The sequence below is a fragment of the Triticum urartu genome, chromosome 7A (genome assembly GCF_056163025.1).
Source record: "Triticum urartu cultivar PI428250 chromosome 7A, HENAU_Tu73, whole genome shotgun sequence".
Classification (NCBI taxonomy): Eukaryota; Viridiplantae; Streptophyta; class Magnoliopsida; order Poales; family Poaceae; genus Triticum; species Triticum urartu.
The window spans coordinates 729,042,074-729,054,436 of record NC_141879.1 but is presented as its reverse complement, the minus strand read 5'-3'; positions in this window follow the sequence as shown (position 1 = coordinate 729,054,436).

Below are 12,363 nucleotides of genomic sequence, written 5' to 3'. Positions count from 1 at the left end.
AGACTGTCCTACCGATCAAGCTCGGCTTCTCTTTCTTTGTACATGCACACTCGAGGTGAGTCATTGTAACGCCCTCGATGCGGCTTTATCTCCCACGTGTCGAAGCACGGCTTAGAGGCCTAACCGCATTGAAAGCAATGTCGCAAGTGAGGTAATCTTCACACAACCCATGTAATACATAAGGGAAAGAGATACATAGTTGGCTTACAATCACCACTTCACACAATACATGAATAAAGCATTACATCATCCAAATACAATCAAGGTCCGACTACGGAACCAAAATAAAAGAAGAACCCCAAATACGACAAAGGTCCCCGATCGACCCAAACTGGGCTCCACTACTGACCAACTAGAACGAAACAACACAAAGGACAAGATCTTCATCGAGCTCCTCCTGAGCTTGGTTGCGTCATCTGCACGGACTCATCGGCAACTGCAAGCTGGTTTTTAAAGTATCTGTGAGCCACGGGGACTCAGCAATCTCGCACCCTCGCGATCAAGACTATTTAAGCTTATGGGAAAGGTAAAGGTATGAGGTGGAGCTGCAGCAAGCGACTAGCATGTATGGTGGCTAACATACGCAAAAGAGAGCGAGAAGAGAAGGCAAAGCACGATCGATAAACTATGATCAAGAAGTGATCCTAGAACAACCTACGTCAAACATAACTCCAACACCGTGTTCACTTCCCGGACTCCGCCGGAAAGAGACCATCATGGTTACACACACGGTTGATGCATTTTCAATAAAGTCAACTTTAGGTTTTCTACAACCGGACATTAACAAATTCCCATCTGCCCATAACCGCGAGCACGGCTTTCGAAAGTTCAATCCCTGCAGGGGTGTCCCAACTTAGCCCATGACAAGCTCTCACGGTCAACGAAGGAATAGACCTCCTCCCGAGACATTCCGGCCAGACTCGGTATCTCGGTTCTACAGGACACTTCGACAAGTTAAAACAAATCTAGCAACACCACCCAGATGTGCCGACAAATCCCGATAGGAGCTGCACATATCTCGTTCTCAGGGCACACCGGATGAGCAAGACGTCGGGTAGGCCAGCCCAGAGTTGCCCCTGGTAGCCCCGGACATCGCTCGTTTGGACCAACACTCAGAGGAGCACAGGCCCGGGGGGGGGGGGGGTAAAATAATGATGACCCTTAGGAGCGCGACTCCCAAGGGAAAAGAAAAGGCTAGGTGGCAAATGGTAAAATCAATGTTGGGCATTGCTGGAAGAGTTTTATTCAAGGCGAACTATCAAGGGGTTCCCATTATTACCCAACCGCGTAAGGGACGCAAAATCCGGGAACATAACACCGATATGACGGAAACTAGGGCGGCAAGAGTGGAACAAAACACCAGGCATAAGGCCGAGCCTTCCACCTTTTACCAAGTATATAGATGCATTAATTAAATAATATATATAGTGATATCCCAACAAGTAAACATGTTCCAACAAGGAACAACAACTCCATGTTCCAACAAGGAACATACTTCAATCTTCACCTACAACTAACAACGCTATAAGAGGGGCTGAGCAACGCGGTAACATAGCCAATCAACGGTTTGCTAGGACAAGGTGGGTTAGGGGCTTGGTTCAACAATATAGGACGCATGGTAAGCAAGTGGTAGGTATCGTAGCATAGGCAAAGCAAAAGAGCGAGCAACTAGCAAGCAAAGATAGAAGTGATTTCGAGGGTATGATCATCTTGCCTGAGATCCCGCAAGGAAGAAGAACGAGTCCATGAAGAAGACAAACGGACGTAGTTAAACGTATCCTCACAACTCCGGAACGAAACCGAAGCTAACACGAGAAGCAACCCGGAAAGGAGCAAACAACAAAGTAAACAACCATCACATAAGCATGGCATGATGCACAACCAGGTATGATGCATGTCCGGTTTAAATGAGGCATGTCATGGAAAAATGCACAAACAACCCTACAAATTAAATGGAGCTCAATATGCAACGAGTTGCATATTGACGAAACACCACATGAATTATTTAGTTCTCTCTCGTTTAGGTACTCAACAATATTAAATATTGTTAGCATGCCAAGAGGTGAAGCATAAAGAAACTATCTATCTAGGCAATTTAGCAATTTAATGCAAACAACAATTTTAAACATTTTAGTTGTTGTTATCATGATGAGGGTGACATGAGCAAGTTTTATGCAAATTTAAGAAAAGTTGACAAGGGCATATTAAGAAGCATTTGTCAACATGGCGGAAATGAAAAGGGGAGCCATGGCAAGGATAACGAAACGGTACCACGGCAACATTCCGGTTCCGGTACCTCGATTGAGATCCCGGTGCAAAGAAAGTGCGACGGGGGCGTGACATGCGATAGAAGGTGGGGTGCTCCCGGTTACCGGGTTCCCACATGACGGTGACAAGGTAAAAGAGGGCAACGTGCATCGACAAATCAAGCACGGTGCAAGCACGAGCATCTCATACATCACACATGCATTCGTTCACGGCGGTCGTCTCGGGGTTATACCTTCGAATCGTGCGTTATCGTAGCGGTTCGGGTCAAGCGGTGTAGAGGAACTAGACCTTCTCGGGACTTCAAGGGAAGTAGTGGTTCACGCGACGGTAGTCGAAGTAGTTGTCCTATCGTTCATCGACGATCATCGGAGCGGTAGTGGTACATGTTTAAAAGAGGAACTTGACGAGTCCGAGTAACTCGAGGTCGATGGTAGTCGTTCACGTTCATAGTTGCATGAGTTTCCGTAGATGTTCGAGTCATCGGTAGCTGTTTTCGGTGAATCCCGAAACGCTCTTGGCGTCTTCATGCGTAGGGGTACTCGGCGTCGTGGTACTTGGGTTTTCGGACTTGCCGATCTCGTTCTTGCAACGGTAGTTGAACTTGACGAAAAACGGGTCTCCTCGAGGACTTGATGCATGCAAGTTCTTCTGGTTTGTAGATGTACTTGGCGTTCTGAGTCTGGGTCTTGCCGGTCTTGATGGTCCGAAACGGACAAAACGCAAAGGAACCTAGGTGGCAGCATCAAGGAAGCGATGGTAGTGGTCAGCGGCAGGAAGCAGCAGCGGGTCCTGGTGGCCGGCATCGCCGGATCTCACGGATAGGAGGCTGGCGACGCAGCAGCCCCTGTCGTTCAACGCAGGGTGAAGCAGAGGGCGTCGCACGGCGGTGCGGGCAGGGACTGGACGCAGGGCAGAGGTGGACTTGGGGCTCCGGCGGGAAGAACTTGCGGCACAGGGGGCGGCGAGCTCGAGCAGATCCGGGCGAGGGTGGCTTGCAGCCTGGACGGGAGGTGAGTGGCGGCGGTAGCTTCGAGCTCGGCTAGCCACGGCCATGGAGGACGGCGGCGCTGAGGCGGGGCGATGACAGGGTGGCCTGGACGAGGCCGGAAGCCGAGGAGGGAGCGGTCGACGGAGCCCGGACCAAGAGTCGAGGCGGCGGAGCTCCTGCTCGGCGACAGGCGAGAGGAGGGACCAGCGGGATCGGGCGCGGGGCTCTGTGCGGGTGTGGAGTCGCCGGAGTTGGCCTCCAGTGGCGGCGTGAGAGCGCTCCGGGCGACACAAGGAGAAGTAGAGGCGCGAGGTAGGAGAGGAGGGCGCTCGATGAGGAGAGAGCGAGGGGATCGAGCGGGTTCTGGCCTCTAGCGGCGCGAGGGAGACGAGGGAGACGAGGGAAAGGGAGAGAGCGATGCGGGAGGGGGTTAGGGTAAGCAGCGGGGCTGATTGGGCCTGGCCTTGGGTCGGCGCGTGAGGGAGGGAGGCCCAGGAGGGCAGGGGTGCAGGACTGGCCAGGGGTGCAGGCCGCCTCTCTCCCTAAATATCTCTCTTTTCCCATTTAAAAAGAAAACAGAAAAGAGAAGGAAAAGAAAGAGAAGGTTGGGATGGAAACTGGGCATGGGGATAATTTTACTGGACTCACAAAAATGATCTTGATCCAAGAAAAGTATAAATGGGCATGTACCAAGTTTGGATTGGAACTCGTTTGAATTAAATTCAAATGAGTTTGAATAAGAAGTGGGCGTTAGAAAGGTCCCAAAATGTTGAGATTTTTGGAAGACCTCCGGAAAAAGATAAAGAATTTATGGACGAAGTTTGAGGAGCAAACTCGAAGCGAAAAAGACATGTGATTATTGCAATTGTGTTATAGGTGATCCCAAACTAATGGAATATTTCGTTATAGCTCCCTATAATATTGGGAGGATTTGTTATAAAGAGAAATCACCACGTGAATTCCCTCGGTTTAAACGGATCAAAGATCCATGCCATTTATTTAGTTGAGTTATGAAAAGAAATGACATGATGGCATGATGACATTATGCAATGCACATGATGCAAAGATGAAATGCAACGGGCCAAACAAATCACACGACGAAACCCGGAAACCCTGGAAGGCATTTGAAGCTCCAGTCTTGGGGCATTACAACACTCCTCCACTATGAGAGGATCTTGTCCCGAGATCTAGAATGGCACCGGAGGGACAACGGAAGAGAAATTGAAGAGGTAAAACTAAGTTGCTTCTTTGACAAACGAGTGAGACCAAAGAACCTTGCGAGGTTGAACAAATTCGAGAAAAGAATACAAGGAAGGTGAAAAAAGTTGAAAGCAGTCCGATAGGGAAGAGTTTCAAGGAAGAACAAATTCGGACAGCACTCCGGTTGAAACGGAAGGCAAAAACTTGATAAAATGAAAAGAACTTGAGCAAAAGGGCACAACACTCCGGTTTAATGGATAGGCATGAAAGAACACGATCCTGACAAAGCAAGAAGATGGGTTGGAGAGAGCAACATTACAATGCCTCTGGAATGCAGGGAAACAAGATCTTGAGGGAGCACACTTACAACAAATGCTAGAACGGAGTTGTTGGAAAACCAACAACGAAAAGAATAAGCTTGGTATGGTCTTATGGAAAACATCTCAAATTTTTTTGAGGTGACACCCGGCCACTCACGGGAAAAGAATTGGATTGATATGAATGAGGAGACGAGAAACTTATTTCACTGGAAGGATGAAATAAGAACTTGGGTCATTTATGAGCACCATAGGTAGCAACAATCCTTAGGGAACGCTCTAGGTGAAATATAACCCAAGGTAATTCCAATGAATAGGTTGATGGATTTAAAATACCCCATTCTTAACAACCTGTGAATCATGAAACATGAACTCAAATTATCAAGAATGACATAATACCACCTCCGATGATATGGTAGAGGGAATTGCACTCCGGATTGCAAGATGGAGAATGCTTGAGCTCCTCTGAAAAGAATCTCAATGAACACTTCGAGAAGGAATTAAATCCTTGATGAACCATCATGTAGAGCCTCCATGAAGAACTGCGGTAATAAAAGAATGATCAATCGAAAGGAAGGAGAAGTTGAAAACACAAGGTGAATCCTTGAAATGATTAGATAGATCTTTGGAATGATATAATTAAATAACTTTGAGCTCCAGAAAGAAAGATTAAACAAGTGAAACCGAGAGTTTTGATGAGGCTCCGGAATAAGGAATTGAATTTACTCGATGAAACAAGAATAAGAATTACATTATGTTTATCCTTCATCAATTAAATTGATGACAATCAACGGATTTGACATACTACTTATTCTCGTAGCGAGCATTAAGACAGATATAGCGCCAACTTGAGAAGGTCTTCAACAAATCAGCCGTCATGATTGAAAGAACGAATGAATTGATACGGAAGAGAGATCTTGAACGAACCACCGTAAGAATTGAAAACGATTGAAGTAAAGGTAAAGAAAACACCGGGAAGAATTATAAAATGAACATATATTTAGAGGATTTAGAAACATGAGAACGAAGAGATCACGAGCCGATTAAAGATCAGTTGAACGATGCACCGGTAAGATTAGAGAACGATAACTGAAGGCTGGGAATGAATAATTATGAGATGATGGGCTCCGAAGAATCAAATTAAGAAGACTCTTGAATTTGCTTCGGATGGGTGAAAAGAATTGTCACAATCAAACAATTATGAGAGGATGACCTCGAATTAGAACCACGATTCTCTGAAAGAACGGATAAGATAAGGAGGTAAAACTATTCTTCGGTCTTCAAATGTTGAGAATGACGACGAGAAACACCACCAAGAATTGTTGAGGCACTCCGGAATGAAGAATGGAAAAGGTTGAGCCAACGATGAGAATAGTGTGAAAGATCTTGGAGAAGGCATTTGACTGATGATAACTCATTCTTACGTCAAACTTCAAAAAGAATTTAGGATAACTCCGGGAAAATAGAAGAGTCAGGTAAGATCCTGGGAAAAGACCTGTGGGTTAGGGCCCACTCAAAAGAAACACTTTAGAACAATTTAAAAGAGAAAATGCACCGGTTGAATTAAATGGCTAGAATGAGATAACAACCTCGAGATATCTTGAACGAATTAGGAATGAAAATATGAATCTTCTGAGATATCTTCAGCACTCCGGAACAAAAGAATAGCGAGAAGTGAATTATTATGAGGTGCACCGGTATGAGAAGGTATTTGAAACGAGGAAAATGGGATATGAGATCAACACCGAAAGCTGAATTGGTTCCACCGGAGAAGAAAGAGAATGAAAAATGATGAACTTGAGGTTCCGTTAGAATCTTCATGAGAATCACCGGGTAAGAACATTGAAGGAAAAGAATGGAGAGACTTCGCATCAATAAAAGGATACTTGAATAAGAAGTTCGAGTCCTCGAAGAAAAAGGGTGGGTGGGCTGGAAAAACAAAGGCATCTTGGAGACGGATGAAACAAACACCGTTGAGAAGAAGTGATAATAGATCTTGCGAATGTTGAAGTGATCGGATCCACTTGAGGAGAGACACACCGGTTAAAAGGGATTGACAAAAACAATCTTGATGATCAAGAAGGATTAGTAGTCCCCGAGTCAGCATAGCCAAGGACTCTTTAAGACACAACGAGACCACTGTAAAACCAACCGTGAATAGGCGGACCACTAGACGTCGAACCCCAATTTCATATCATATATCTGTCGGAAAGATATCCTAAGAGCTACTTGAATTCCGACTTAAAAACTCCTGAAATTTTTCGGTTATGCAATCAGGTGTTGGGGATACAGGGGAAGCATAATATCTCACCAAAAACTAGCAAATCCTACATCCAGCTGTATCCATCCTTCAACACATAACCAAGAAACCTTCGGAAATCGTCTACCTCAACCTTCGAAAAGCATCCGTTATACAAGTTATGGCAATACTCCCGAACTCCCGCCCAGTACTGGGTGGAGTCGAGGTTATCTCACCAACAAACTGCATAAAAGAGATTTTCGATGTCGGCGTACTAAACTCAGGTATTCCAGAACTACAACGATAAAATTATGACGACAACACCTCGGAGCTCAACTCCCCGGGACACTTCCACAAAACCCCTGATAGGAGGCACCAAGACAATATTCTCGTCATAAAACCATCGGAACGATTCGAAGATACCCGCGTGATCCTAAATTTTTTTTAGTGAAATTTGAGAAGAGAAGAGTCAAAACTCTATGTCAGGATGTCTTACCAGAGCGATGAGGAGACTGGGGAGTAAAAAGAATTCCTAAACTCTCCGATATATAATTCCTAAATGACTCAAAACATTTTTCTAGACTTAACAACGGATGCTAGTTTGATCAAGCAACGGGGCTCCTAAGGTCGGGGAAGGCTCTGATACCAACTTGTAACTCCCTCGATGCGGCTATATCTCCCACGTGTCGAAGCATGGCTTAGAGGCATAATCGCATTGAAAGCAATGTCGCAAGTGAGGTAATCTTCACACAACCCATGTAATACATAAGGGAAAGAGATACATAGTTGGCTTACCATCGCCACTTCACACAATACATGAATAAAGCATTAGATCATCCAAATACAATCAAGGTCCGACTACGGAACCAAAATAAAAGAAGAACCCCAAATACGACAAAGGTCCCCGATCGACCCCAACTGGGCTCCACTACTGACCAACTAGAACGAAACAACACAAAGGACAAGATCTTCATCGAGCTCCTCCTGAGCTTGGTTGCGTCATCTTCACGTTCTCATCGGCACCTTCAAGCTGGTTTTGGAAGTATCTGTGACCCACGGGGACTCAGCAATCTCGCACCCTCACGATCAAGACTATTTAAGCTTATGGGAAAGGTAAAGGTATGAGGTGGAGCTGCAGCAAGCGACTAGCATGTATGGTGGCTAACATACACAAAAGAGACCGAGAAGAGAAGGCAAAGCACGATCGATAAACTATGATCAAGAAGTGATCCTAGAACAACCTACATCAAACATAACTCCAACACCGTGTTCACTTCCCGGACTCCGCCGGAAAGAGACCATCACGGTTACACACACGGTTGATGCATTTTAAATAAAGTCAACTTCAGGTTTTCTACAACCGGACATTAACAAATTCCCATCTGCCCATAACCGCGGGCACGGCTTTCGAATGTTCAATCCCTGCAGGGGTGTCCCAACTTAGCCCATGACAAGCTCTCACGGTCAACGAAGGAATAGACCTCCTCCCGAGACATTCCGATCAGACTCGGTATCTCGGTTCTACAGGACACTTCGACAAGTTAAAACAAATCCAGCAACACCACCCAGATGTGCCGACAAATCCCGATAGGAGCTGCACATATCTCGTTCTCAGGGCACACCGGATGAGCAAGACGTCGGGTAGGCCAGCCCAGAGTTGCCCCGGGTAGCCCCGGACATCGCTCGGTTGGACCAACACTCAGAGGAGCACTGGCCCGGGGGGGGGGGTAAAATAATGATGACCCTCAGGAGCACGACTCCCAAGGGAAAAGAAAAGGCTAGGTGGCAAATGGTACAACCAATGTTGGGCATTGCTGGAAGAGTTTTATTCAAGGTGAACTGTCAAGGGGTTCCCATTATTACCCAACCGCGTAAGGGATGCAAAATCCGGGAACATAACACCGATATGACGGAAACTAGGGCGGCAAGAGTGGAACAAAACACCTGGCATAAGGCCGAGCCTTCCACCCTTTACCAAGTATCTAGATGCATTAATTAAATAATATATATAGTGATATCCCAACAAGTAAACATGTTCCAACAAGGAACAACACCTCCATGTTCCAACAAGGAACATACTTCAATCTTCACCTGCAACTAACAACGCTATAAGAGGGGCTGAGCAACGCGGTAACATAGCTAGGACAATGTGGGTTACGGGCTTGGTTCAACAATATAGGAGGCATGGTAAGCAAGTGGTAGGTATCGTAGCATAGGCAAAGCAAAAGTGCGAGCAACTAGCAAGCAAAGATAGAAGTGATTTCGAGGGTGTGATCATCTTGTCAGAGATCCCGCAAGGAAGAAGAACGAGTCCATGAAGAAGACAAACGGACGTAGCCAAACGAATCCTCACAACTCCGGAACGAAACCGAAGCTAACGCGAGAAGCAAACCGGAAAGGAGCAAACAACAAAGTAAACAACCATCACATAAGCATGGCATGATGCACAACCAGGTATGATGCATATCCGGTTTAAATGAGGCATGTCATGGCAAAATGCACAAACAATCCTACAAATTAAATGGAGCTCAATATGCAACGAGTTGCATATTGACGAAACACCACATGAATTATTTAGTGCTCTCTCGTTTAGGTACTCAACTATATTAAATATTGTTAGCATGCCAAGAGGTGAAGCATAAAGAAACTATCTATCTAGGCAATTTTAAATGAGGCCGGAACAACAAAACGACAAGTCTGAAAAATCCCCATATGTATTTAGCAATTTAATGCAAACAACAATTTTAAACATTTTAGTTGTTGTTATCACGATGCGGGTGACATGAGCAAGTTTTATGCAAATTTAAGAAAAGTTGACAAGGGCATATTAAGAAGTATTTTTCAACGTGGCGGAAATAAAAAGGGGAGCCACGACAACGATAACGAAATGGTGCCACGGCAACATTCTGGTTCCGGTAACTCGATTAAGATCCCGGTGCAGAGAAAGTGCGACGGGAGCGTGACATGCGATAGAAGGTGGGGTGCTCCCGGTTACCGGGTTCCCACATGATGGTGACAAGGTAAAAGAGGGCAACGTGCACCGACAAATCGAGCATGGTGCAAGCACGAGTATCTCATACATCACACATGCATTCGTACACGGAGGTCGTCTCGGGGTTATACCTTCGAAGCGTGCGTTATCGGAGCGGTTCGGGTCAAGCGGTGTAGAGGAAGTAGACGTTCTCAGGACGTCGAGGAAAGAAGTTGTTCACGCGACGGTAGTCGAAGTAGTCATCCTATCGTTCATCGGCGATCATTGGAGCGGTAGTGGTACATGTTTCGAAGAGGAACTTGACGAATCGGAGTAACTCGAGGTCGATGGTAGTCGTTCACGTTCATAGTTGCATGAGTTTCCGTAGATGTTCGAGTCATCGGTAGCGGTTTTCGGTGAATCCCGAAACGGTCTTGGCGTCTTCATCCGTAGGGGTACTCGGCATCGTGGTACTTGGGTTTTCGGACTTGCCGAACTCGTTCTTGCAACGGTAGTCGAACATGACGAAAAACGAGTCTCCTCGAGGACTTGATGCATCCAAGTTCTTCTGGTTTGTAGATGTACTCTGCATTCTGAGTCTGGGTCTTGCTAGTCTTGATGGTCCGAAACGGACAAAACGCTAAGGAACCCAGGTGGCAGCATCAAGGAAGCGATGGTAGTGGTCAGCGGCAGGAAGCAGCAGCGGGTCCTGGTGGCCGGCATTGCCGGATGTCGCGGATAGGAGGCTGGCTTGCAGCCCGGACGGGAGGTGAGTGGCGGAGGTAGCTTCGAGCTCGGCTAGCCGCGGCCATGGAGGACGGTGGCGCTGAGGCAGGGCGATGACAGGGTGGCCTAGACGAGGCCGGAAGCCGAGGAGGGAGCGGTCGACGGAGCCCGGACCAGGAGTCGAGGCGGCGGAGCTCCTGCTCGGCGACAGGCGAGAGGAAGGACCAGCGAGATCGGGCGCGGGGCTCTGCGCGGGTGTGGAGTCGCCGGAGTTGGCCTCCAGTGGCGGCGCGAGAGCGCTCCGGGCGACGCAAGGAGATGTAGAGGCGTGAGGTAGGAGAGGAGGGCGCTCGATGAGGGGAGAGAGAGGGGATCGAGTGGGTTCTGGCCTCTAGCGGCGCGAGGGAGACAAGGGAGAGGGAGAGAGCGATGCGGGAGGGGGTTAGGGTAAGCAGCAGGGCTGATTGGGCCTGGCCTCGGGCCGGCACGTGAGGGAGGGAGGCCCAGGAGGGCAGTGGTGCAGGCCTGGCCAGGGGTGCAGGCCGCCTCTCTCCCTAAATATCTCTCTTTTCCCATTTAAAAAGAAAACAGAAAAGAGAAGGAAAAGAAAGAGAAGGTTGGGATGGAAACTAGGCATGGGGATAATTTTACTGGACTCGCAAAAATGATCTTCATCCAAGAAAAGTATAAATGGGCATGTACCAAGTTTGGATTGGAACTCATTTGAATTAAATTCAAATGAGTTTGAATAAGAAGCGAGCGTTAGAAAGGTCCCAAAATGTTGAGATTTTTGGAAGACCTTCAGAAAAAGATAAAGAATTTATGGACGAAGTTTGAGGAGCAAACTCGAAGCGGAAAAGACATGTGATTATTGCAAGTGTGTTATAGGTGATCCCAAACTAATGGAATATTTCTTTATTGCTCCCTATAATATTGGGAGGATATGTTATAAAGAGAAATCACCACTTGAATTCCCTCGGTTTAAATGGATCAAAGATCCATGCCATTTATTTAGTTGAGTTAAGAAAAGAAATGACATGATGCAATGCACATGATGCAAAGATGAAATGCAACGGGCCAAACAAATCACACGACGAAAACCGGAAACGCTGGAAGGCATCTGAAGCTCCGGTCTTGGGGCGTTATAGTCATGAATTATGTCACAGGGAAAGACTGCCTCTGTGCCGTACACCATAAAGAAGGGTGTATATCCGGTACTACGGTTCGGCGTGGTCTGCAGCCCCCAGAGTACGGAGTCGAGCTCCTCTACCCAGTGCGTGTTAGACTCTGTTAAGGACCGCACTAGCCTGGGTTTAATGCCGCTCATTATAAGACCGTTCGCGTGCTCCAGTTGACCGTTGGTTTGTGGGTGATAGACCGAAGCATAATCGAGCCTGATGCCCATTTTGCTGCACCAGAGTTTTACCTCATCGGCAGTAAAGTTCGTGCCGTTGTCAATTATGATGCTGTGAGGGATGCCATAACGGTGTACGACCCCGGATATGAAGTCTATCACCGGTCCGGATTCGGCTGTTTTAACAGGTTTGGCCTCTATCCATTTGGTGAATTTATCCACCATGACCAGTAAGTATTTTTTCTTGTGGGTTCCCCCTTTAAGGGGTCCAACCATGTCAAGCCCCCAGACCGTGAAGGG